The sequence below is a fragment of the Zonotrichia albicollis genome, chromosome 10 (genome assembly GCF_047830755.1).
Source record: "Zonotrichia albicollis isolate bZonAlb1 chromosome 10, bZonAlb1.hap1, whole genome shotgun sequence".
Classification (NCBI taxonomy): Eukaryota; Metazoa; Chordata; class Aves; order Passeriformes; family Passerellidae; genus Zonotrichia; species Zonotrichia albicollis.
Genome location: NC_133828.1, coordinates 18,245,907 through 18,272,040, shown reverse-complemented (window position 1 = coordinate 18,272,040; position 26,134 = coordinate 18,245,907). Strand labels below are relative to the sequence as shown.

At 40.2% G+C, this 26,134-nt stretch overlaps 1 long non-coding RNA gene across 1 annotated transcript in view; it reads right to left on the bottom strand.

Annotated features, from left to right (window-relative positions):
* LOC102070546 (uncharacterized) overlaps window positions 1-26,134 on the bottom strand; it is a 182,643-nt gene that overhangs the window by 6,527 nt on the left and 149,982 nt on the right. Inside the window, exon 6 of the long non-coding RNA XR_003381291.2 lies at window positions 13,119-13,210. This is a non-coding gene — a long non-coding RNA (uncharacterized LOC102070546). The remainder of the gene's footprint in view (window positions 1-13,118; window positions 13,211-26,134) is intronic.

The window sequence follows — 26,134 nt, the reverse complement described above, 5'->3', positions numbered from 1 at the left end:
AGGGGTTACATAAATGATTGGCAAAAATCCACAGAAAGGAACTTGCTGTGTGTGAGCATCAAGCACCCGGTGGTCTAAATTTGGGTTTGAGTATTCAATTTAGATAATAGTTAAGTACAGCACTGAAATTAGTGGCCATTGGAATAAGGAGCTTCAGGAACAACCACGGGTCAAACCCATAACTCTGTTTTCACACATCTTCAACCCAATTTAAGGGCTTTAGCTAATATACACAACTTGTAAACCTTTCTGTTTCTGGAGACAATGGTGGTGCTATTGTTTGATGTACCACTAAGTAATTGGCTGATGGTTCTGCTTAAGTAGAAAATTTGACCTTTTTCTATTGTTTTTTTGCTACCATCAGTAAATTATGCCCAGCTGAACTCTAAAAGCTTCAAGCTTTTATTCTTCTCTAATGAATAAGGTATTTACTTCATTAGAGTGATGCTAGGCTTACAGAGGCAGAGTTTTCACATGGCAATAAAATGGCATGTGAGTGGTTATAATGGCACTTCAAGATATCCCTCTTATATTCAGTAATTTATTATTATTTTCAATTATATGCTCAAGATAGGAGGTTAAATATTATCAGGCTGTCATCACCTTTATATATAAGAGTATATATAAATTGGAGAGACCTTATCAATGGTGATATTTGCTTCCAAATAGTGCTAATGGCCATTGTGCTGGTTGAGTAGTTTTCAAGACCATACTTGCAACACTGTGCTCTGGTACTCAGTGACATATTTTAGCAAGCTCAGTGGAGGGGACCAGGCTTTTATGCTTTGCAAAAAACTGCACATGTGAGGCTTTCCAAGACCTCACAGAGTTCTGTCTTTTTGACTGTATTCCATTCCTTCATACTGAGTTAGAAATTTTGTACAAAGGGTGGTGATGCCACCTGTCAAACAAAATTCCTCATTCTAATAATTATAGGGAATCAGCCTCACTTTTTAAAGAACAGTGAGGTTTCTCTTCTGCAGCTCCACGCTCTCTGGAGGCTATTTCTTGACAGGTAGAGTATGATGGCTTCCAGTTGTTCAAAAGAATGTCTCTTGCCATCATTGTACATGGCTAATTGCATTTTATAAAAATGGTTTGCAAGTGATTTGTGAGGGAGATGTGCATTATAGCTTGCACTTCATGCTCATTTCCAAATTCATTTATCTCACATAAGTGTTTTCTAAAAGTCAAGAACTAAAAAATATAACTAGGAGTAGTTTTCAGAAGTCTATTACTGCAAGTTCTTCTACAGGGAAATGAGCAAAATAAAGTTTAAATGCTTCTTCATTGCCAATAGCTCCCCTTGATCCAATTATAACTTCTTTACCTAACGTTACACAAGACTGATTTAAAGATAACTGCCCAGATTGATCTGAGAAGAAATGCATTAAAACATTTATGTTATTACAATATACACAAAATGCATTAAAGTAATGAGACCAGCCTGACAGAAACTCACAAAATCAAAGACTTTCACAGGGGAGGTTGAAATGTCATTTTTAACACACCCAGCAGAGAGATTACAGCTTTTGGAGAAGAAGAAATTACATGCTTTTTTGAGGCTCCCTAATAAAGAATCACTCAGGCATATTGTAATGGTTTCAAAATTATATGGTATTTTAATCCTTTGCATTTGTCTTTGTATTATGTAAGTTAGATTTCTATCAACATTTCAACACTCTGTCTTAGTCAAATTATTATCTTTTCATTACTTCTTCTTTTTCAAGAGTAGCAGGACTTATTGTTAACTGTCTCAGTTCTAGAGACCCTTCTTGGTCTCTCAGGAAATTAGTGGGATTTTTGTTTCAGCCTTGGTTTTAGATCAGCAGTAAAGTATTTTTATATACACAACCAAAGAACTTTGAAAACTAGCTCTTAAAACCTAAAGTCAGCTGAATGGCTGTGGGTAACAGCACAAAATCCTCAGATTCTTCTCTCAAAAGCAGTTTCTCCAGCTCCAAGTTCCATGGCAATTCATGCAACTGCAGCATGATTGCTACTCAATACCCAGCACAAAGTCATACCTCTTGACGAACAAGAGGTTTTTAGTGACAAAGCAATGGTGAGGGATAATATGGAGGTCTAATAAACACATTCAACAAATTGAGAGGTATGAGTACTAAATATCAAGAAAATCTGAGCATTCATGTTTTTCATGTTCAAAACTCTACTTTCTTATTCCAACTACTGCTCAAGTATCTGTCACAGTTGAGAAGGCCAAGATACACAAAATATCATCATACAACTTCAGAAGGCTTCACCCCATAAAGCCTCATACCACCATAGCACCTTACCTCTTCAGAAGGCTTTAAGCATCTGTCCTTCTTGTTCTTTAGCCCAACCTTTTATCCCCTCAGGTTGATGCACTGCACCTATGTGCCCTCTGTTCCCTGTGGTGGTTGCTCAGTGCCCCTGGGCACTCCATGGCTCATTGCTGTCAATAGGGATGAGGGGCTGGGCCACAGCCCCACTCCCAGCCACCACGAACTGTGTGCCTACAAGTATCCAGCTGGTCAATTGTCAATGAATGTCTGAAAGTTCAGCAAAAATATAAACCAAGTACAAATCTTTTTTAATAAATGAACAGATAAGCTAAAAATGAATTTTGAGAAGAGACAGCTTCTAGGCTTGTCTGCAGTAACTTTTCTGGTGTGGGCCCAGGTGGGCCTCAGCTCTGATTTGGGGTGTATCATTTTCACAGTAGGTCTAGTTAGTTTAAGACATGCTAACCCCTTCCCAATTCCCCTGTTATTAAATAGCAACCTCAATAAAAGATTACATTTTTAAGATCATCAGTGTGCAATTTCCAGAAAGCACAATTAATCAGTACTTTCCTGATCCTCCCAGGCCAGGACAAAGGAGAGTTTTAGTTGACTCTTTTGACCATCACAGCCTATTTTCTAATTCTATTTTCTGTGAGAGCTGACCTGGGCCTTTTGCCACTGTCACTGACAGTCAAACACATAACTTATTGGATGTGGTGACTGATTTGAGACAGGCATCCATCACTCACCAGGAAAAACTACCTGTTCTGGTAGGGCTCAGGTACATCCAGGGGCACTTTTCGGGGGAACAGCCTTAAGGACATTAGGGGCTGCCTCTGTGTTTCCATGTTACAGAGATTTCAATGCACTCCTGGTGTCACAAGCCATTCTTTGGCTCGTCTTCTAGATGAGAGAGAGGCAGAGAGAGGTTCCAGGTAGAGAACCTTGAGTTCAGGATTTTATGCTCTCTTCTGAGAGTAGATGCAACTGTCTGGCAAAATTTGCCCCCAAAAACTTGAACTTTGTCTTGTGTCTATTTACCAAATGCAGTGTGAATGAAGAAACAGTTGTGAAAAAATCAGGATCAGCATGAATTTAAGTATGGTTCAGAATGGTGCACCTGAATTTTAGAAAGCTTGATGCTCATTAACTGAGAGAGTTTGTTGTGTCTCCCCAAACCATGACACATCACCCCTAAAAACCACTTAGTTCTTGAGGACAGTTCAGCACAAGAGTAGCATGGTGTATGAAGGGCTATAGTTTAAAATAACTGCTGACAAAGAAACTTCAGTGGGAAACTTGCCAGGCTTATAAAAGGAAAAGATACCATAGCAGAATATAAAAACAGATAAATAATAAATTGCAACTTCGTCTGGAGCTGTGGAGTGTGCTAGTATTTACGGTTTTGAAAGGTTTTATGGAGAAAATATTTTATTTTTTATGTTGTGAAATATATAGCAACATAAAAATGTAATGGTTGGCTTAACCTATAAAGAGTTTTTTAATCAGTAAGTTCCTGACAGAAGGTGGAATTTGTATCTCAGTACAGATTTTTTTTTTTCTTTTAATTTTCAAAGTTCAAGATGCCTTGAAGTTGCCTGACGTTTTAGGATAAATTTTCAAAGCTCCATGCAGGAGAGATGCCAACATGAAAAACATCAAGCAAATGCTGAGTTATGTTTGTGCATCTCCTGTGTTGTGTTTTGATAATTTCTCCCATATATCTGCATAAAGATAGGGTTTGTGAGCACAGTGAAATTATAGATTGAGCTGGCTATTTTCCTTCTTCCACGTTATGTGGAAATTAATAAAGTAATTAAATGTTACATTTACTGTTCATTGAATAACTTGGTTGTTTGGTAATTATTAGTGTGATTACAAAGTGACATAAACAACTGTGTGCCTCAAATGTGCAATTATGTACAATATATGCTGAGCTGACACACACAGAACATATTCCCCTGATTGTGCAGGTAATTAATAAGTGCTCATGCAGAGCAGCCTGTGCTAAGAGCTGTAAATACTGCAAGAGAGTCCATTTCTTGTTCAGCTTGTGCTGGTGTTTGCACTGAAGCACACTGCCAGTGAGGTCAAACAGGCAATTTGACTTGTTCATTGCTAAATGTCATTTAAGTGGATGATAAAGGCAGTCCTGCTCACCAGCAGCTTCCTTGTCTGGCCGCTTTGTCTCTCCTGCTGGGACACCTGTATATAATGGCACACTGTTGTAAGAAAGTGGTAATATTGAATTACCAGAGATTTTGAGGATTTATATGATTCTGGCCTTGATTTCTCTAGTAATGTTGCACAATTCTGAAAAAGAGAAATTTTCTGTGTTTGCATATGGCAACATTCATGTTATTATTTCCTATTTTCTGGTCTATTTACTGTAAAATAGGGCTACATGTGACTGCCACTACTGTCTGCTTTCTGATCATAATAAGAGAGATGGTGTTCTTCCATTTCCTGAAATAATTTTTTGAAAAGACAGAAGTTGTTCATCAAAAATGAATGAAATCATGACTCACAAGGTTGAACCACAGCTATCACATAAACCATACCTGTGTAGTATTTTGTAAGCAAGGTCAGTGGGTTCTACCTTTGCTAGGAGCAAATGAACTTTGTGTATCTATAATGTATCTGACTGTGAATATGGAGGTGATTCCAACTCTGCTCCACTACTTTAACTGCACTGGCCTTGAGCTTGATTTTGCTGGCAGGGATGCACAAGAGAATGAGCCATCCTGATACCTCATTCTTTCCCCTCCTTTTCCTTTTTCTTCTTGCATCCATTCTACACCATGCTGAAATTTTATGCTTTTCATTGCAGTCAAGTGTTTGGCAGTTTAAGGCTGTGTATAATCCATTCATGTGTCTCGACACACTAGTTATTCTCACTAGGCTGGAAGGGAGATAAAGAAGAGCAGCATAAATGTAGGACTGTGCATATATGTTACAGACATTTTCTTCTTCTTCCAAAAACTCTGGAACCTCTGGGATCATATGACCTTGAAGAAAAATCTTCCACCAGCACCACAGCACAGTAAGTTTGCTTCACCCTGGGCTGATGACTTCAGCTGTGTTTTCTGCATTGCCTCAGTAATGTCCATAAATCTTGCTTGTTTGGCTGCTAGTGCAGGTCCAGGTATGGCCTTTGGTATCACTAGGTGCTGCTGTTTCCTCAATCCTTTTGGCAGTTTGAGTCATTTCCTGAAGAACTTGCACAGACTGATATATGAGGGCATTTGGCTTCTGCAGAGAGGCAAAACAGAAAGAAGCAAGGGAGGAAGAGGCTTGGATCTGTGTCCCAGACAGCTCTGAATGTGAGAGAACCAATGCAATTCCAGCCTGTGGATAGCCAGTATTGCTGTGGTGCACACTCACTGTGACCTTCAGGCCTGTGCTGTGCTGCACAAACCTCTCAGCCCAGCTCAGTGAGCAGAGTCTGGGGCAGGTCCTGCTCTGTTTCACCACTGCCTCACCTCCATGGCACCTTGCCTGTATTCAGGGGTGCAGCAAGGAGCTGGCATGTGAGCACCCCTGCTGTTTGACAGTGCAAGGGATGAACAGAGTAATTTTTGCGGAGGAAAGTCAGACAAAGTTGAATGACAAAGGGTAGAATCTCTTTTGGACATAGTGTGCTGCACACACAGCACAAGCCCCATGGGTGTTTAACTGCTCACTGTTCCTGCTGTCTGGAAGGACACAAGATTTTCTATGCTAATCTCTCCTTGTAATGCCAGCTCTAATACATGGCATAAAGCAGTCCTCCACAAAGCCTCAGAGGATTTCTAACTGCAAGCACCTTAACAGACCAGCACCTCCTGCTGCAAAACACCCACACCCTGGGTGTGCAAGCAAATAGCTCTCAAATGAGATAACCTGAATATCTTATATAGTCTTGGATGAACTACTGGTCTGCACTGTGACTTGGCACAATAAGCCCCTGGTGAAGGTATTCCCTGTGTATTATCATCAGCTACAAGTGAACAAGTACAATGGACTGAGCCAGGATTTATTGAGTCCTGATTCATTAAGAGGCAGAGGCAGGTAGGCTACAGCAATGAAGTAGGAAAAGCCATGCAGGGGACAGCACTCAAATTTAATGCCAGGAAGCAGCTTCTGTGAAGATGAAAAGACAACATTCATCCTGACATTTCTCATGCTTTCCGATTTTTTTTTTTTTAATGTATTGGCAACCTATGCTGTTGGAGGCAGAAAATGGATGGTCTGAGTGGAAAAGCTGTGAAAGAAAGAGCTTCTGCCATGGCCCTGCTCTGCCCTGCTGGGTGCACACAATGGGGCATTGTATTAAACCCTTACAAAGTGCTGTTGCCCTCCTAGGTCTCTGGCTTTTTTGCAGGCTTGTAAAAAGTTATGCACAGGGATAGTTTTTGAACAATACAATCAAGCAATGTAAAATAGCTTGCAGTCAAGCTATTAGGCCAGGGATCTGGACCAGATTTGAAGAATCAGATTTGTATCTGAATGCTAAGAGGAACAGAGGAGAAACTCATGAAGAAAGAAATAGCGTTAAGCTAATACTAACCCAGTTTCTGGCTTCATTTTCTAATTGCCATGTTCTTGTTGTAAAATGCTTAGAAAAGCAGAAACAAAATTCAGTGTTTGCTCTTCTTTCACCCCTTGCCTTGTTTTATTTTGTCAGCACTATGGTGTGACAGACAGAGACAGGGATAAAAAACTTGCCATTTAGCTGTTTCTGAAACACAGCAACCACAGCCAGTGCTTGAAAACTTGCAGGCTGATATCCACTCTGATAATGTCAGGAAATGGTGTCATCATATTGGTTTTGCTCTTGGGCAAACTCTTCCAGCCTTTGAGTAATATTTGTGAGCATGCTTTCTTTAGCTCTTTTCTGCAGACCCCAAGAAAGTAGTCCCTTGCACTCTTAAAAGTAAGTGGGAAACAGAAGATCAATCCTGTAGACCTTTACCTTCCTGGGTAGGCTTTCCTTTCAAGAGGTCTCTGTGCCTTTTTCCATTAGGGAGTTATCCTTTTCCTCATTTTGCTGCAGCACATTTTGTGCCTGCTTAGTGGGCTGGTAGAAAAGCAGGGCCTAACACATCTTTTAGACATGGATCTCATATCTTTCTGGACATCTTTTTGAAAAAAATGATGGTAAACAGATATGGAAAAGTCAGAGGATACAATTGTCACTGGTGTGATGATGTCACTTTATGCTATTGTTTTTCTGTAGACAAACCACTAAGGTGTCACCTCTTGAGGGCTCTTTGATAAACCCAACACCATCTTCCATTAATTTCCTTGGGAACAAAGTGCACTCAGTGGAATGTAGCTTTGGCACTGGAGTCAATGGGAATGATTTTTTTGACCTCAGCTTGCTCTGGACAGGGTCCATGGTGTCCAGCAGTGAATTTATGGTGCCACCTAAAACCCTTCAGGGTATGCATGAGTCATCTCTGTGGTGCTGAGGCAATCTCAGTAAATAAGAAGAGACAGCTTCTTTCTCAACAGGTGAACCAAATCCCCAAAGTAAATTTTTTTTTCCCTCAAGGAAACAAAAGGTTAATTTGAACTGCTCATGGTCTTCCATGAATCAAATGAAGTAATCCCATGCCCGAGGTTTAAAAGCATCTGTAAATTAGAAGGGTGTAGTGTGCAGATCAAAAAGAGGGTTATCAAAGATTAATAAAAAGAGAGAGAGAGGCAAGAGAGGGAGAGAGACTGCTAGAAACCCTCTCATAACTCCAACCTGGAAAGTACAGTTCACCTACTTGGGGCCAGTTAGCACACATTGTATTGTACAGCTCAGGGCAACAATATAAAAATGTCAGAAGGAAGACATAAGGTAATTGAGAATGTGGAAAAAAAAGTCTGCAAAAAAACCCCAACAAAATGAGGAATGACTATATGAGAATATGTAGAGAAAAAAATGTAAGAAAATCTAAGAAAAAAATTCTCAGGTATTTTATCCCATATGAAGCTTGATTATTTTTTAATGCCAGCTCTATCTGAAAGACAAGTTATATAATGAAAATACGGGAAAAACCAGCTTTTTTTCTGGAAGGTAATTCATTAGGTGGAATGAAAAACTGATTTCTTAGGGGAAAAAAATAAAAAGAAGCTGATCATGCAAAGGGAAAACCCTTCTATCACAGAAGGAGTAGTGATGACTCTGAGAGACCAACACATTCTGTGCTCTCTAATAGTGACAAAAATTTCCCCAGGCCAAATTAAATTGCCAGGAGTATTGCAGGGGACTGGTCATGTATCCTGATTTTTAGCTAGTGACTGAAGTCCTCTACATCCCCTAATACTCAGTATTAAACAGTATGAATTAGTTCATGCCACACCATGCAGGATGGGATTTAGGAGGCAGTGTGCAAGGCAAACAGTGAACGGTGACCTTTTTCAATGGAGATGTCACAACAGTCTCCAGACCAACAAGGCTTTCACCTTACATGCACATGCCTGACAGTCCACTTGGGCAGAAGCTGTGTTGTCTTAATAAGACAGAATCTTTCAGTCGCAACAAAAAAAATCAAACCAAACCCACAATTATGCCATTGAAACACTGCAGTTCAATTACTTTGCATGCTTGCCTCTGGTTAAAATTTTATTGAAGTGAGCAATCTTCAGGAGCTCGTATTTTGCACAGCAATCCGTGTTGCCAAGCAGCAGTTGGAAGAGCAGAAGATGGAGCAGAAAACCAAAAGACAATGCAGAAGGAATTTCAAAACACTGTAGAAGGGTGAGAGAAATCTCATGCCTAATTTGTTTTTCATAGATAATTGTTTATGATTGAAAAGCGTGGGGAGAAAACATTAACATTTGAGTTGGAACAAGCAGATTAAAACTTCCCTCTCACAGTGCTCTAAGTGTTAGCCTACCAAGACTGCAGCTGCATCAGGGTCTTGGCAGATCAGGGAGTGTCCTGGCATACATCTCAGCTGCCAGGCATGACACCCTGCCAAGGTGGGTGGCTCTGTGCTAAACAGGAAATGTCTGCATTTCACATCCCCACGAACGGAAGGAGGGTGGAGAGGGAATAGAAGGCGTGAAGAACAAAACACACAGCAAAGGCCTGCATATTTCATGAGGACTCATTTTCAGTGGAAGTCCCTGTATAGAAAGCTCTGGTGTATCATCTTTCTGAGAGTGTGGCTGTAATATGAGACAGCACACAACCTTGGATTGTGTTATCACACACAGCAAATGCCTTTCAATGGTTTTGTCTCAGCAAGCAAAGGCCTTGACCCTGTGCAGAGTGCTGTGTGTCAGCCCTCACTGCTGGTGCACAGCAGCATCTTGTGCTTGTTGGTACCTGCAGCATTGAAATACCCCAGCCCATTTCCCCCTTTTATTCCAGCCTAGCTGGGCTCTGCTGCTGTGTCTGCTCCCCTGAGGTCAGAGCCTCTCTGCCCATCTCCCAATTCTTTTATATCACCTTCATTTCTCTAGAAAAGAATGGTCAGTATTTTCAAAGCTGTGCAGGTAGTCTGCCCTAAAAGTTGTGTGCATGTCTGGAGCAGACCTGTCAGTATCCTGGCTCTGCATGTTTATCAGTGGGGAGATTAACCCCTAATGCTGACCTTTTGGGGCAAGGTTCCAAAGGATGCACTCTAGTCAGCCTAGTACCTTTGCTTTATTTTCAGTTTATCATGCAGCTTATCACAGATTTAAACAATGCCATCATCCTTATTGTCCTCCACTGGAAGTTCTCTCAGTGGCCAAGAAAAGTTTGATCTCTCTAAATCTCTTAGTAAGGCCCTGACCCAATGCCTGTGGAGGTAGAAATGAAGTTCCCTCTTGCCTAAGTGAGCATTGGACTGGATCCTGGTCACCTTTTCTTTGTGGTTGAACTGGCCTGCAAACTGCTGGAAAACCTGGATTGGTTATTTCAACAGCCATAATGGTGCAGACTGAAGTTATGTTAGTAACTTATCAGCTAGCAACATCAGTGAATATGTTCAGATTATTTTCCTTTAATATGATACTAATTTATTGTTGAGGAGCATCACACTTGATTTTTTTATGTGTCAATAATTAAAAAATAGTGATTTGAATAAGAGACCCAGTGGTTCAATTAGAAAACTGTACTATGTGCTGGAAAAATAAAATTGAATAAAATGAAATAAAATGAAATTAAAAAAAAATGCAGCACCATAACAGGAGATAACAGGTAATTAACTTTTAAAAATGCACTCAAATCTGTCATTCAGTTACAGAAGTTGTCCAAAATCTGGTGAATAACAAATCAAAATAATTGTTCCTCACTATTACTATCAATTCAATTAAAGTCTAAAACAACTTCTCATCATGACTATTCTGAAAGCCTTAAAAACTGCTGTATTTCAGCATTCCCATTCATGGTGTTAAGCTTCTAGAAATTCAATTGAGAAAGCAACCAAAAAACTGAAGCATAAACCACTATCAACTTTGTATTCCAAGAGAAAGACATTTCAAAGTTTTATATCGACATTAATCACCAGCTGTCAGCTAAATAGCTAAATAGGCCAACTCTAAATACACCAAGATTTCACTGCTGATATTTTGAATCTGCATTTAAATCACCCTTCACTCCCATTCCATAAGCCAGTGAATATTACTCCTATTTTCTGTGAAGTCATGTTCCTAATTTCTTCTGAGCCTGCACTGAGGTTATGTCCTGCATGGTATCAGAGGTTGTGCTGTTACAGCCAGATGTCAGCAGTGAAACAATCCCTGCTGTACTTTGGATATGATATAATAGCAAGATCCCACCTCCTGGAAAATATCTATTAGTACAGCAACTGTTGTCTTTATTTGTGGCCCAGGTTTTTCATTGTTCCTAAGCTTTTATTGATTTTTTTTTTTTGCCTCAATGTTGTGTTTTGATTGCATAAATACATGCAGGGCCTCAGTTATGCATCTGGAGAGGTATTTGTTATTTATACTGCATGTGATCACCAGTGCAGTTATAAAACTTCAGTCACCGAGCCAGGGAGCAGAAATAGTCTCTCACAAGCTGAACATCCATTTGCACAGTGTGCTCTATGCACAGATAAAGCCAGGCTCTCAAAATGGGCACAGACTGGATTGTGCCCTCAAAGATCTTCATACTCCTACAGAAGATACTTAAACCATAACCACTACAGCTGCAAGGGGATTGCCCTCCAAAAGAGACCCCTCAGCCCACCCCTCTTCTCTGCACCCAGTTTTGCTAGCTGGCTTCTCCAACAGCTGCTGCTCATACATTTTTTGTCCTGAAGAAAGGTGCAGAATGAGCAAGGCACCTGCCAGTGTGTGCGCTCTGTGGCAGAGACATGCTCAGCATGGGCAATACTCTAGAAGGAATGTGAATGCGAGCAGAAATGACAATGGCATACCATAGGATTGTGTCCTTTTAGGACCTGTGGCTTTTATGGTCACATATTTGAACAACGCGCATTTGATGCAAGATGCTTCTTAAAGATCTCACTCTATGTAAAATTTTGTCTACACATCATCAAAATTTTGGTTCTAAGTTGCTGCTCAGCTGTCTAAGGTGGTTCTAAAGTGCTGTTTGAAAGTTACATATAAGTACCCTTGAGATTTTTACTCCAGAAATCAAGGAGCAGTTTGCAAACCAAATTCTCATCTTTGAAAGTGTTAGTGGGACCTTTTGTACATGATGTGCTTATTTTGTGTCAGTTGTGATAACAATGAAAGAGAAATTGAACAGGTGTGGTACAGCAGAGAGAAAAGCCTTGATTTGACACCCTTAAACAGTTTCAATCAACAGGAACATTCAGCATCTTGCAGAATAATCCAATGTTTCCTAGTGCAAGTATTGATGGAGGACAGCTCACAAATTTGGAGTGGCACAGCAACCCCCTCTCTGATTGCGATTGCCACTGACTACCTTTGCAAAGTGAAGAGGATGTGCCTGTGTGTTTGCACACCTGATAAAGAAACCCAGGCTCTGACAGTGGTCTGATTATCAACTGCACAGCTGAAGCCCTACTTAACTACAGCGGGTCTAAATAATTCATCATTGCACAGGCTGGAGCAGCAGTGACTGAGCCTTGCTGGGTAGAACAAGACTCACCTGTCTCCAGTGATTTCCCCAATCCACATTTTCAACTGTAGAGATAATGGTAAAGATGTGCACATAATAATTTTCTAATATGTAATAACTAAAAATTATGTTAAAAATAAAATAAGTGAAAAACCTTACAAAGAAACAGATATTTTCACAAGTGTTGTTGCATCTGGAGCATCTCTCTGTCTCTAGTTAACATATATTACATGGTTTTGTGTAGATTAATTCCCTATTTAAAGTATTGTTTCAATGAATAAACTAAGCACAAAGAGTTGTGCTGTTCTCTCTTCCATGTGAGGAGTTTAAACCTCTTTATTTTATGCTGGGGCTGCAATAGAGTTGGGCAGGTTCTTTCCTATCCTTAATGACTTTTTCTTCTGACATTTAAAACTTCCAATTAGGAATTTACTTTGGGCTGAACATCTGAATCATTAGGGTTGGAAAAGATCTCCAAGATCATCCTGTCCAACCTTTGACCAAACAGCAGCTTGTCAACTAAACCACAGCACTAAGTGCCACACTGAGCTGTTCCTTGAACCCTTCCAGGGATGGTGATTCCACCAGCTCCCTGTGCTGCCCATCCTAATCCCTGACCACCCTTTCCTGATGTCCAGCCTGAGCCTCCTCCAGCAGAGTTTGAGGCCATTTGCTCTTGTCCTGTTGCTAGTCCTGAGGGAGGAGACTGAGACCCACCTTTCAGGAAGCTGGAGAGAGTGATAAGGACAAGATGAACAGACCCATGATATTCTGAAACCAACTGGGAAAAAACACAACAAACAAACAAGCCAACAAACAACCCCACTTACATGATGAGGTAGTCCAATCCTCAAAGTGCTGCACTGCTTGGTGTCCTCAGTATTGGAATTTGTCTCTCATTTTCAGCCTTCTTCCAAATATTCTAAAGTAGAGTAAAATAGAGTGGTTCTTAAAAGGTTGAAATAATGGTTGTTGGAAAATAAAAATATTTACTTTGTAAATTCAAAATTGCTACCATTCAAAAATGGTAGGAGGTTTATATCTGCCCCCAGCAAAGACACTAGAAAGCAGCTCACAGTGGGTGAATATTTTGAAGATTATGAGAATATGGGTTATTTTACCTACATAACCATTTTGTACTTGATTCAAAGGCTGTTTGTGTAACTGAAAAGCTTGAGCATATACTATATGTTGGCTGTCCTTTATGAATTTTGTTTGCTCTGGAAAAGAAAACAAGAGTAAATAAATACTCATTCCATCTTAATAAACCTATCAATAAATCTATTCTGTGTGCCAATGATCTTGAAAGTTCAAAGCCAATCTTATAAAAATTGTGCAGACATGACTTATTCCAAGATATTGTGCAGCTGAAATGCTGGGTCTTACCTCAATTCCATAAATCTAGAGTTATCCTTTTGTTATCATTTGCTCTTTCCACAGAAATAATTTGTTACAAATTAAGTTCTAACAAATTGCCTCGTTATCTTTGCTGTACAATCAGTTCTTCCCGACTGCAGGCACAAACCTTTGGAAAGGTTTACAGAGATTGATGTGGTGCGTTGGATGTGCACCAATAAGCCAAGATTGCTACATGTGATTGTTTCATAACAATTATCACAGATATTTTAAAGACAGCTTTTCTCTCTTTTGGAAAATGTGGGCTGGAAAAAGAAGCAGCAGACTTTTAAACAGACCTTATGATTATGACTTAATTATCTTTTCAGAGATATTTCCATTTCAGCCTGCACCTGTTTTTCTTAGGAGAAACAAGTCTTTCCATTATTTTCTTTTGTTTTTCTTCCCCCTGTCTCTGGTCCCCCATTTTTATTTGTATTCCTCTTTTAGGGCAGAGGATAACCTCAAGCAGAGGGGCCACAAAGACTTTCTAGTAGCCATCCTGTGTTTACCCTCTGATGTCATGTGGGCTTTCAAGTGCTATTGCTCTCTTTCAGCCCCTAATCATCCCCTGACAGAAATATTTAGTGTGCACATTTATATTCTTTCCTCCAGGATACTCACTCACAAGACTGTCATACCCACCTCAAACAAAAATATGTGCCCTCAGGAGCAGGATAATCTCCTGAGTGAGCAAGCCCAGGGTTTGAAGAGTGAGTTATTCCCATGCTGACTCTGGCCACAGGATGTCAAACTTGCTTTAGCATTTTCAGGGAGCAATTTGCATAGCACCAGGCTTCACTGTAAAGGCTTTATTTTTTTTTTCCTGTTTATCACAGTTTGCCTGCTTTAAAAGAAAAGATTTTGTTTCTGTCCCCTTTTTTTTATGGATTCTGCTGGATGTATATATTCTCTGTGATCCTCCAAGCTGTTGCAGATTAGCCAGACCCTTTGCAGCTGCCCAGGACCCTTCCAAGAGGATACCTGCTGCACTGGCCCAGGCACTGAGGGTGGCCCCTCAGTTCTGGAAATAAAATCTGCACTCTTCACCTGATTATTCAAAAGCAGAGATAGATTAAAGGCTTTATTCATAACGTTCTGCCTGAGCTTTATAAGGAAAAGGGTCCACTGAGTTCAGTGGGGGCAAGATTAGGATGGAGCATTTGCACACTCTGAAAACAAAAGTGATGCCTGTAGGGCTGCCCAGGATATCCCCACACTTTGAGTGACATGGATTTCCTGCTGTGCACACATGCAAAACCTGCATCTCCTCAGTAGGGAAGAGAGCTTCATATTTATTTTATGCCTGGAGAGCCAGGCAGCCTGCTGGCTCCTTAAGATGCACATTAGATTTATGTCTTCCTCTAAGAATTAATGAAACTGCAGGAATTATGATGAAAGATATGGAGTGATTTATGAATGTCCATCACAGTTAGTCATTTTGCTTGTTGAGGAGGTTTCCAGGTTTTATGAACGCTGCTTTTGCAGGTTCATTGCCTCGTATATATGAACAATAAATGTCCTGTTTCATGGTGGAAAAATGGCTTGATAAAAAAAAAGGAAAAAAAATAAAAGGCAATGTCATAAGGAGCATTTATAAACAGCTTCAGTGTGAAGCTGTGATCTGATAACAGCCATTCAGAAAAAACGAGGAACTGTCACCTGGAAAGAGTCCTTCAGAGCAGGGCAGTGATAGATAATAAAAACCAGTGCTCATATTGTGGGTTGGGAACTTGCTGCTTGACCCTACTTGCTATAAAGTTTGATCCTTCAGTCTCTGATCTTTCACACTTGAAGCCAGTGGGAGTTTTTTCATCCTAGCACTAAGCAAGTCCCAGGACTTCAGTGGAACTAGTCTTTGGCTCTGTGTGTCAAATGAAGCACGTGTGTGAAGGAGTGACATCAGAGAGCCAGAGCCCACCTGAATCAAAACATTCAACAGTGAACCATGGAGTGGAACAGCCTTTTGGTATTTGTTTTCACAGGGAGATAGATGGCTTTTGTAAGCTCAATATCTTTTTTTTTATCCCAAGGCAGGCACTCATTGCTTGTGGTCGTGTTTGCAATATTGTATGGGCCAAACAAATCCAGCCGTCCTCACTTTCACACAATGAATTTTTCTCCTAATTTAATGGGTCTGGGATTTTGATCATTTGCTGAGAAATAATCCCTGAAAGAACTGTTCTGTTGGCTAGGCTTGTAGTGACAATTCCTCACTATCTAATTATAGTCTCATTTTTCAGATTTGAACTACAGACCATATTAAAATAAAAAGAAAGTTAAACAGTTAAACTGTTTGAAATAGTTAAACTGTAATGAAAACACCATTCTATCTCTTATACTTCTTTCTTTCCTTTCAGCATAATATGGGATTGTGGTCTGCGTAGCATAACTAAAATATTGTATTGATTAGCCTTGCAAAGGAAAAAGACTTCCTGAGATACTTTTCTCATGCTTACAATAGAGCTTTTGTCATTGTTTATTAATTCTTTGAAATATGAAGTTGCATAAAGGCAAGTTTAGTAAGTAGTCCTGTGTTCTGGATTTCCCTTCAGTCTGATGTCCTCAGGGAAATGAAACACAGCAGTGGGATCTGGAGGGTTTGGAAAAATTCACCATTCAAAATAGCCAAGCTCAAAACAATGTTCCTGGTAGGGGCAGGGCACAGCATGAAGATGGCTGATGCCTTCACACTTTGGTGTCAGTTTTTACACTGTTTACAGCACTTCTGGTGCCTAAGTGGCCGAATCACATAGAGCCTGATCCGGTTCTGCACAATGGTGTTCTTTGGAACCTGTTTGTGAAAGTGACTGCTGTAACCTAAGGGAAATCAATACAAACCTAACCACTGCTACTGTGTCCTAGTTCTTTTAACTCAGTGGGCCTTGAAATATGTTTCTCTGAATTTTATGTTGCTTAATGAGAATTATTTTAATACCTAGATCCTACTTCCGAGCATGAGGGTTTCTAGTCCTGGGATCTATTGGGGTAAGTAGTAGTGGATATTCATAAAATCTTACTTTGATTAAAACATGGTGTGAAATTGAGATATACTGTGAGTAGGATCAAACTGGATAAAACCCTCCAATAACTGTCTTTTTCTGTCAGCAGAACCATGGCTTTGTGTTCTCTGTTTTAGCTCCAAACTCTAGACTGTGAATAGGGCACTAAGTCAATGAGGCTTAGAAAGGATTTTTTAGATGAAAAAGTCATCTTTAATTTCAGTTATAGTGCCTGTTGATCCTCAGAACAAATATTAACTCCTCAAGAGATGCCATAGCTTTATGAACAGAAAAGCTCTTCTAAATTACATTATAGACTCACATAGTCCTTAACAAGGTGGCTTGAAAAGTTAGATGTGAAGAGCAGCCCAGATTCTGGTGTTCAGAGTGATATATATTTTTTAGTTCTTGTGTTGTTGATGACTATGTGGCATTCCATGAGCTGGAGGTCTGAGTAGTGAGTTTCAAAGCTGTGGGAAAATATCTGTGCCTTTGCAGCCTGGAAAGAACCTAAATGTGATGGCAATCTATTTTGGAGCTTAGGAATACCTACAAGACAGGGATCTCTCTTAGGAGTCCCACAGCTCAGTCCAGACAGGGCATAACTTGGTTTATAATGACAAAAGCAAACAAAATTGGATGTTTTACTAATTTGTTATATAGTAATATTTCTATTAGTTTAGTTCACAAAGCATATTTCTCTACATATACTAGAATCTTGATTTTTCCTACTATCAAGTTTACCATAACATTCCTGTCAATATTACTAAATCCTGTTGAGCTTCACCTGCAACTCCCTTAAAAAAGGCTTTTCTCGTATGTTGTGCAGGGCTGGGCCAAATTCATCTGGACACGTTGGTAATGTCTGCATTTTTGGCACTTTCTTTATTTTCTTCCTGGGGTCTAGGTCTTTAAATGAAGAGCTATTTCCCTTACTGACATTGAACAACAGTGTGAATTATTGTCAGTTGTATTTTGTAAACTATTGAACAGCATGAGGGGAAGCCTGATTTCTGTCTTAAGAGAACTAGTTTTGGATATATAACAGCTGCAGGATGTAGTGTAGCAATGTACACCTGTCTAACTGCAGCCCTTTCCTTTCCACATCTTCTGTCCTGCAATTTGTGATCTTTGTGACCACAAGGTCACTGCAGCTGAAATTCTGACTTTTTTTCAGAGAGGTAATGCCATAGGTGAATTTGTTATGTTCTCATCCACTCTCTCACATACAAGCAGGAGATCCTATTACTGTTATTTCTTTCCATACTTCAGATAAATGTGTTCCATGCTGTCAGATGCAGACTTTATAGAGAAAAGTTTAATCAAAGCTACTGTAAAATAAAAGCACAGGGCAAGCCAACCTGCTCAATAGTAGCAGCAAATTAAAGATGTGGTTACATTGCCTTGTGCTGCTTTGTGAGTAGATGCCACTTGGTAAGATTTCTCAAGAAAAATACTTACTAAGCTACTTCTAACCACTGAATTAATCTTAAAATATTGAATTATTTTTCAAAATATAACATTGTGTTGGTCTCAAATGAAGGCCTATGATTCAAGGGTTTATAAGAAGTTTTAATCTTCATTTATGTAAGATATATATAGTAAAAAGTAACTAACACAGGCTTGGTGAATATGCTGTTACCATTTCACTGACAGCCAGAGACCTCTGCTGATTTGCTTTGATCCTGAAGCACAACTCCAGGTCCATGCCTAAAGGAAAGGTGTAGCTGATGCACCTGTGGACAGCCAAGGTGCACCATGGCTGTGAGCCCCCTGTGAGCACCCCCACTCTGGCCCTGCCTGGGGAATTTGGGATGACCAAGGGGGACCCAGCTGAGGCTGAAATTTCTTTTCATTCATACTTAGTGGCTTAAAAAACCCTACTGGAGAAACCCCAGATTGAGGCGTTCTCACTGAAACTCTTTCTCAATATCTTCTGTCAGATTTCAGGAAAAAGAACCCCGAACTCCTTTAAGGTTAGGTTCTGTTTCATTACATGCACCAAGTTGCTTAAAACTACATCTTTGTTTTCCTGGCATTTAGTAAATGCTAGTCCGCATAGTGTGCTTGGTTTGGGACTCTACCTTCTCAGGGCAATAGTTTGTGATTTTTGAGAATTAATAGGTGGATGTAAACTGTTAGAACAAGCTGTTATACTCTAACAGCTTGTTCTTTTACTTCCCAAATCCTTCATTTTTACTGGTATGCCCCAAAATCCACAGTCCTGTGAAGTTCATATCAGTGAAGTAAACTGCAGGTACTCAGGGAGAAAGAAGAACTAGCATGGAGGTGACCTGCAGGCTACATCTTTCTGTTAGGGGACGGTGAGATTAACCTGATTTAGTCAGGAAGGATCCTTCATGATTGCTAATAGGTGTGGCTTTGGACTCATTTTGTATAATTGTCCATGGGTTAAGAAGGGCCTTTTCTAGCTCCCATTTGTGCAAAATGCAGTTATTCATTATGATAAGAGGGGCAAACTTTACTTGGACCTCTGCCAGACATAACAGCTACAACATCCTCTCTGTTTTTCATGTTGCTCAGTGTGTTTATTTGAAAGGCCAAGTAAGGCTCTTTCTGAAGAGGCAGGAAGATGGGTGAGCCCTGCTCTGAAGGTTTTGCAATCTGAAGATCTAACTGAAAAAACACAAAAGAAAAAAGTCTAATATCCATATTTCCTCATCCCATATTTGTGGCCTCTTTAAAAACAGCTTGAGCTCTAAACCATGGCAGAAAAACTTGCAGGACTGTCAAATGACCTCAGGGAATTTATGTTTGTTTCCATGGCTGCAATTTAACTGCATCTGAGTGCAGACTAAAGGGATGTCTCTGTGTCCCTGAGCTCTCCTTTGTGCTGGCATTAATGGCTGAAGGATTGTACTGGGAGCCACATCATGGAGCCACTGCTGTAAATGATCTGGGAATTTTGTGTCAGGTCACTTTTTCAACCAGCCCACTTCCCTGGCCCAGCTCCCTCTGCAGTCACGATGTCTGCTCTGCACAGTGGCCAGGGCTTGGCAGGTTGGAGCTCCCTTCCTAGTGCAGCTATCTGTGCCTAAATTAGATTTATCTGATTGTGAGTACACAGGTGCAACTCTCAATTCACATACAGGCAGTATCCAACCCAGAGCAATTACTAACAGGGAGTTCATGGAGAGGTTTTGGCAGGAGCAGAGGGAGGAGTGTTCCCTGGCTAATTTTGTAGCCCAGTGAAGGTCAGAGAAGCCCACAGGCCCTAGAATGGCTATCTAATGTCACTGGGGTCCCTGGGAGTCTGGTGTCAAGGCATTGTGTGATATTAAAGGCCCACTTTGTGGAGATGTCCAATAACATGAGTATAGAAAAAAGTCCAAATGAATTCCAGTGAAATCTGTAGCTGTTGCAGCTCTAGGAGTTCAGACATGTAATGCTGATGTTCCTGAGGGCCTCAGAAACCTTATTGTGATGGTGTTCAGGGCCAAAGACAGTCAATACTTTTGAGTTCCCACTTTTTGAAGTCAGACTTGTCCTGCCTGGGGTCCTGATTTATGATTTTTGAACATTTAGCTTGGTAGCAGAGAGAAAAGACAATCTTTAACTTCATTTAAGGAAAAGGCTTGTATTTGGCCTCCGTAATTTGTATTCCTGCCTGAACACAAATGCAGACCCTGAGCTACGTCCCCAGTTCTCCCCCTTGGCTCAGCTGTGCCTGTAACTTGGTGCTCTCATCCCTGCCCCAGCTGGGATCTGACCTGCTCCCCAGACCAGCTCACCGAATGGGATGGGATCCCCATCAGTCATTGTCCTGTGGCTGACAGCACCCTCACAGACAGATGCAGAGCTGACTTCCAGGCACTAGTGCAGGCTGCAGGATATTTTCCTTCATTTGGCACAATGATGAGCAAAGCCATCTATTTTTCCCCTGTATTTTCCCCCCCAACTGCTGTTACAGAATTTTTGTCTTTTATCATTAAATAGGCAACCATTCATCAAGCAAATCTGGTGCTTCTCAAAATACCATAAAGCTAAAGGGGAAAAAAAAAGCTTAGGAAGATAGATGGAACTGTTTGCTTAGTTTATCTTTATGTCCAAAGTGACTAATTGATTTCAAGTGATATTTTATAGAAATAGTTGATATCCAAAGCTAAAAACCTCATGTAACAAATCTCAGCACAGATGGTATTGTGGTTGCAATAAAAGAAAAATGGCATATAGTAAATGAGTAGAGAAGATTTCAAATCCAATATAGTAAGTCTTGAAACATGGTTGGAAAAACAACACTTCATGTGTTGAGAAATTAGAAAGTTGGCTTCTGACAGAAATAGCACAAAACTTGGCCTTAAATGTTTTAATCTGCCAAACTGAGCTAAAGATACTCAGGGTAGGTGTGGAAGTGAACCTTACATAAGTGAGGGCAGATAGTAGGCTCTTTGCTGAGTAACAAAATAAATCCCTTAGTCTCTACCTAAAAGTATCCTTCTTACTCTCTGGGATATGGAAAGATCTTTTGAGGAATAATATTAAGATGGTGACAATGTTGATTTGCTGGGTAAAGGGAAATACCTGCTTTAGCCTATGGAACAAGTCAGTTTTACACCTGGACCCTTTCAATTCAGCAGTTTTGAATTAGTATTCCAGGAATAAAGAGTTGCTCTGAGTTCATAAGCACCAAAATACAAAACCAGAGAACACTGAATAACAAAGCATAAATTTGGAGTGCAAATATGCTGTGCATGGAGGAGGAGGTGACAGGGAAGAATTAGAAATGAAGACTGCAATGGTTAAAAAGGCACAGCTGGAAAATCTGCCTGGACAGAACAGTTACTGGGGAGGCTGGAGAGGATGGGTCTGCCTGAAATGTCTTGGGCTAAAAGACCTGAATATTTCCTTGTCTTGGAGGAGAGACTCAGCCCGTTGCGGGATGTCCTGTGGATGTGATTGAGAGCAAAGAGTGCACCCAGCTACAGCAGCCCCTGGCTGTGCATGGTTGGCAGCTGAGGGACCGTGAGAAGAAGTGTCAGACTTTGTGCCATGGTCCTCATTTCCCCCCTGGCCATCTGCCTTCTGCTGCTGCTGGAGATTGGCTGCTGCCTTGCACAGATCCTGGTCTGACCCAGTCCACATTCTCTCTTGTCCAGTGACAGGAGATGAATGCTGTGAAAGTCCTCAACAGCAACAATATGTCTCCTGAAAACTTTGGTGTCCTTCTGGGAGGTGGGCAAGGTTGATGTTTCACAGAACTGGGCAGATATGTGCAATCCCTTAGGAAATCAATAGAGTATACAATAAATTTAATGAAGAAATTTACTTTTCTTTAAAGAATAGGAGCATTTTCAGTGTTGGTTTTGGTAGGCATGTACTTTGCACACATATGTAGGAGGGCATATGAGGTTTTGATGGAAAGAAGATAATTCAAACTCACTGACTCTAGCCTCAATAACAATATTCTATCATAATATTCACATTTTATGCTAACTGCCCATTAATGCTATTTCTTTTACCTTTTCCACTGCTGCTGAGGCATACATTATTTTCTACAAGACTTTGAAAGACACAGACAAGCATCTTCAATGGGAAATCCTTTACCTCTTGTTATCTGTAGGTTTTGTTAACTCTTCTAAAATAAATCTTAGGACAGTCTGAGAGTCACATTCATTCATATTATATATGGGTTCTGCAATGAAACAACAATTAAAATAGTGTCTGTAATGCTAAGGTTACTGACCTCAAGAAGACAGCATTTGTTTCAGTTTCAGGATCATTTACAACTTCCATGATAATGGAACTAACATCTAAAGTAATTATTCTCCAAATAAATAATTAAACTGAGTAAAGCAGGGCAATTTTAACTATTTATAGGAGCTGTCCCAAAAGACACTAATGGCAAGGATGTTTCTTTTTCTTAAAGAAAATGGGTTTACAGAATTTCTGCAAGTCATTACACAGGACAAAGAGAGCAATGTCCTCTGCTTTCAACTAGAAGCCTTGAAGTGGCAGTGTCTTCGTTTACTGCAATTCAGACACTCTCAATGTTTTAAGAAAATTATTAAAGAAGTTGGCAATGTCCTAGCCTTTTCTAGCTACTTCTGCTACTTACACTGATAGAAAATTTTCCCTGCTTTGATGGAAGGCTATAGATCACTGACAGTTAAAGGATTTTAGCCTGTGTTCTAGACTCATTTACTAGATCTCCACTGAATATAAATGAAGCCCAGGATGAGGACCCTATTGTACAAATATATAATGGGAATGCATGAAATATGGAGAGCTTATTCACTGATGTATATAGCTTGTTCACAAGTATAAGATTCTAAGCTGGCCAAGATATTTCTGTTAGAACAGTCATGTGGATTTTGTCTTTTGTGTGCAGAAGAGAGGCAGAGATGCATTTTAGGATAAGTACAATATAAAATGCATCACTGTGTCCAAGGTTCATGTAGTAAATTACTCATTCATAATGCTGCAAGGTATGTTGTTTGCATTTCTATCTTATTAAATGAAAATTCCAGTTTCAGTCCCTGGGAAGAGGAAGTTTTCTTTGTTGTAGACAGTGTAATGGTACCCTGGGCAGTGTTAAGAGGACGGATAAGAATAAAGATTCTATCAACAGAATATTTGACTTTTACTGTCTTCTAGTACCACAGGGAACTTTCTCTTCAGCCTGCTAGTCTTTGACTTCTTAATTTATTTTTTTTTAGGTAAATCATTACTCATTAAGTATAATTAATACCAAGAAGAACGAGAGAACTCAATTAAACCGATGTCCTCTTGTTTAAACACAAACATTTTGCCAACAGTTTCTCTGGAATTACAACATCTCAGGTTTCAAATTAAATCTGACATCTAACCTACCATTTGGGACACTAAATATACGATTTTCTCTAGAGAGGAACTGTCTGTTCAGTTCAAGGGCTGCTGCATCAGCAGTGACCTATCAGGAGAAGGATAAAAACTCAGCCCTTCGCCTTGCTGCCAAGATGCTTTATATAGCATTTGAAAAACAATTGTTGATCCTGGGAAATGGTTCCAATCTGCTGTGAACAATTATATTATATAATTATGATTTTTCAGTGTGGCTGAAAGATTTGCTTGTCTCACATACAGAGCTCATGTTATCTCCTGGCCATCAGAGTGAATGGCAGGAATGAAACCATTGGTTGTATTCCAGATAATCCAGCTCTGTGAAAGGGCCCAGGGCACTAATTTGTGAAGCCATGAGCAGTATCTCCCAGGGTAATTTGTGGTAAGGGAAAGAAGAGGAATAAGTCTTTAAGTTCTACAGATATTTCATCTTTCATAGCAAAATTTATGCAAAGTAATAACTGCTCTTACAGGTGACAAGTCCTGCCCCAAAATTCCCAGTAAAATGCTAATTAGAACTGGCTCTTGAGAAATTTGAGAAATTTGCATTTGATTTTTACATGCCAGTGATGGTCTGAATCAAAGGGATGTTTGCTGCCTATAAATCATGTTCACCATGGCACTTCCCCTGGCAGGGAGCTCACAGTTAGAGATCCAGAATGTGGTAGGATGGCAAAGAAATGAGCATGCAAAGAAAAATGAGTGTTTCTCCCTTTAGCCAGCTCAGCTCTGATGCTGCAGAGCTATCCCAGAGCTGCTCACACGTGCTGCATGTGGCAAGTACCAAATGAGGATGATAACGTGTGGGCTCCCATGGGCACGGGCCTGGGTGAGGTTGGCCTGGCCTCCCAGCCAAGGTTTTGAAAGTAAATTTGTAGCTGAAAGGCTCAATTTGCTTCTGAGGAATTACTGTGAAAATCAGAAGCCATGCAAGCAGGTAGAGACCTGCATGTTCTGTCTTTTCCCACCTTGTGGATGATTTATAAGAGGTTTAACTGTTAGGGGTCAGCTCTTACTCTCCCATCTCAATTCTTTTGCAGGTAGGATCATCGTTTTGGTCAGGCTGTTTTCTCCTTTGACTTATTTTATCAGAACTGGACCGTTAATTGGAGCCAGGGTTTGGCTTCCTTTACTGTGAAATATAATTCTGTTATCACTGCAACCACATTCTTCCCTACGTGATTTCCACTTTGGCTTTAATTATTTTAATTTATTTTTTTTTAATCCCATGAAATATAAAGTATTTCCTTACTTGGGTAAGCTGGATAGCCCTTTGGTCTAAACAGAGTTCTTTCATTTTGAGATTTCTGATATGCTAAACCTCTGTGAAAGTTTGATAAAAGGTAGCTTTGAGGCTTCTAATTAATTATGTACAAAAAGTTGACAGTACTCCACTGGGAGGTGTTCCTAATAATCCATGCATGTAATATAGTGGGAACATTGTTTATAAATATAAATGAATTGGAAGGTTTGTAACCTTGGAATAATAGAAGATGAGAAATCAAATCATGGCTGGCAACCTCACAATTAAATGTTCCAAGATTAAATGACCTACTTGAAAGCTACATTTTTATCTTTGTTTTCCAGTAAGTAGAGGAAAAATAATCCCTGTAATAGCTCCTTTAAGCTCTTACAGAGAGTGAAGCAGGGGAATGTTTGTTTTAATATTTCATATGTCCCACAAATGAAAAGACACTCTTACAGTCTGGCCTAGGTGGAAAATACACAGTTCACATCATGCTGAAAGAGAGGGTAGAGAAGGGGGAGAGAAAGAAGATGTCAATAAATTAGCTACACAACAGTGGCTAAAGGATACTGAAAGTCACAGGTAAGGAAAGGAGAAACAGTCACGAAACTGGAAAAGAGTCTGTCTGTGGGGAAAGTGTTAAGAATATTAACAAAGCAAAAGGAATCCAAAGATGTAGAGGAAAGACCAGTCTTCAGATTGAATTCACTTCTGTCAACATAGCATTTGCTGGATTAAGAATCCTATACCATTGGCCAGCATGGATCTAAAAACCCCACCTTTTCATCATCAGTGTTGCACCTATTTTGCTTTTGCTTGGCAGCAGCAGAGCAGCCACCTCCTGGAGAAGGAGCAGCACATCAGGAGTCTGGGTCAGGTCACTCAGAACCACCCCTCTGCAGCTGCTGCCTCAGCCCTGCTCTGCTGGCATCATTAAAAGGAGCATTTACAGCCTGAAAGTCACATTTCTCTCTGTTCTCATGAAGCTTAACAGGGATCACCTTCATAGTTGTGAAGTTAAAGAAGTTGGGAATAAAAATCTACCTTTTAGCTGTTTTCTCTCAATGTCTGACTGTTTCAGTGAGGGGGCACAACTCCTTCACAAGGCTGCTGCAGCAATAAAGGGCACAAAGTGCCTCGAGATTGTTACAGGGAGAAAATGTGACTGAGCAAACCCCACTTTTGTCCCTGCTGCCCTTTTCTAGGCAGAAGTGGTCACAGAATGTTTGCCAGGCTGCCCTGAGCTGCCTCAGCCTGGCTGGCCCAGGGGCAGCACCACCCTGCTCACACCTGCTTGCTGCAAAGACCCTTATGCAACTTTTTGTCTTTTGAAAAAGTGCTAATTTCAAAAGTCAGCAAGCTC